We start from the raw sequence: 2,144 nt of genomic DNA, 5'->3' as shown, positions 1-2,144 counted from the left end.
GTTCAAGTTGGTTTCATAGTGTTATCATTCAATTTCTTACCGTGGTAGTTTTCGATAATATCCAGGTACACTACGTAAAGATCTCACCTCTTTTAAATGTGTTGTCTCGAAGCTTCTTGTATTGTCTTTATCTTTTCGTTCGTGGCTTTCATAACGCCCTCGCCAATATTATGCCCCTAGTACACCAACTGAGTTTTACTCATCTCCACTGTTTTGGTTTTGTGGATAAGTGTGTTTGTCTCAGTCTTTCCTACACTTATTTCAGCTCAAATAAATGAAAATATTCTGTATGAATTAAAATATCATCCATAAAGCAAACACTGTGCTGTAAACCTGTCCATACCTTGGACTTTAGTCTGTTGAATGTTGCAAAGTTGTTGGGTATCCCGAATGGTATAACTGTGAACCAGCAAAATCCGCCTGTAGACAAAAAATACATTAAATCAAGATCTTGAGATATCGTGGGTAATTGTCAATAGTCTCTACAGAGATCAATTTTCGAAAAGTATCTATTCTGGCTGATCTTTGTCATTATTTCCTCTGAATCTGGCATAGAGTCTACATCAAAAACTGTTACCTTGTTCAATATTTGGAAATAAGCGCAGATCATGTTGTTGCTGTCCGATTTTATAGCTACTTCTACAGAACTATCATAAGGCGATTCTGAATACTCCATGATGTTCATATTAATCATCCTTTGATTTTCTCGCGTACTGCATCTCTTAATGCCTATAGAATCAGAAATGGTCGGCTCCTGATTGGTTCCTTTATAGTCGTCAATTGGATTTCATGTTAGATGCTATCAGTTCTGCCCGGAACATTTTGTCAACATATTCGCCTTTCATCTTGAAATTAAAATAACAAAACAAGCACAGATTAACTTTTACCTACCCTAAGTGATTCATTTATCTTGACGTTTTCATAGGATTGTCGCTTTAACTGGAAGAAGGTGGAGTAACTTCATTTTCGTTGACATCATTTCCATTGCACTCAATTACAACACAATATGCAAGTTTTGTGGAAACAGCAGAGCTTGTCTCATCTCTTAGATTGTATTTCTTTAGACGATTTATGTGGAACAACCTAGTCTTTCCATTGACAGTAAGCCAGTAATCTGTAATATATTTTTCTCTCTCTACAACTTCGAATGGTCTTATCTAATGCATAAAATTGTATAGTTGTTTGTTCGAAGTAAACTCAAAACAAGATCACCAATCTTGAAAGATCTGCTCCTGGCCTTCCTATTATAATTCTTGTATTTTTTGTTGGACTTTGTCAGTCCATTTTTTAACAAGCTCATATGTATTGGATAATCGCTCTTTCAAATATAAGACCTACGGGCATGTAGTCTTTACTTCAGGTTCGACATCCTCTTTTGACCATACATGTAACTTCCTCAATATTGTCATTTTGACCTCTGACTGTTCTCTTTCATAATACTGGACGTAAACTGGGTATTCATATAGCAAAGAATTTCTGTTGGTATTTCCATAATGCTGAAGATGCACATTAACGCCTCAGTCATGCTATCTGTCTGTTTGTCAATAGAATTGCTTCCGAGTATTGAGTACTATAGTCGACTACAGTCAAAATACATTTGTTGCTTTGTCAATAACAGGAAAATGGGCCTACTAGATCAACAGCAACTCTGTCATATGAAGTGTTGATGAATGAATGACTGACAATATATTTTGACGTTGCTTTGGATCTCGGTCAGTAGAAACTTGATGGTTTGAGGTAAATCGTTCTCTTCGTATTTAAGTGTCCACCACGAATACTGTCGTGTGCGATTATCATAACCTTTGTTCCGAGAATTTCTGAAATAACAAGATTTTTCATTGTTTTGTTGCATCTAACCTTCGGTGAGTTGAAAATGTCTGTACACAAGTCTTGGGGGGGGGGGGGGGGGGGGGGGGCAAAACCTTCCATCACCAAGCATTGTTTTCTTTCACGACGATACAAGGTCTCTGTGAAATCTCATTGATTCATCGAACATTTCTTTTTTGTCTACGCTATCATGGACATCTACCCTGTCGGTAACATCTAGCTTCTTTATACCTTCCTGCTCTACAGACACCTGGTTGACGTCTGTCGGTAACATCTAGCTTCTTTATACCTTCCTGCTCTACAGACACCTGGTTGAC

This window comes from Ostrea edulis, chromosome 7 (genome assembly GCF_947568905.1).
Source record: "Ostrea edulis chromosome 7, xbOstEdul1.1, whole genome shotgun sequence".
Lineage (NCBI taxonomy): Eukaryota > Metazoa > Mollusca > Bivalvia > Ostreida > Ostreidae > Ostrea > Ostrea edulis.
Note: the sequence above shows the minus strand (reverse complement) of the source record.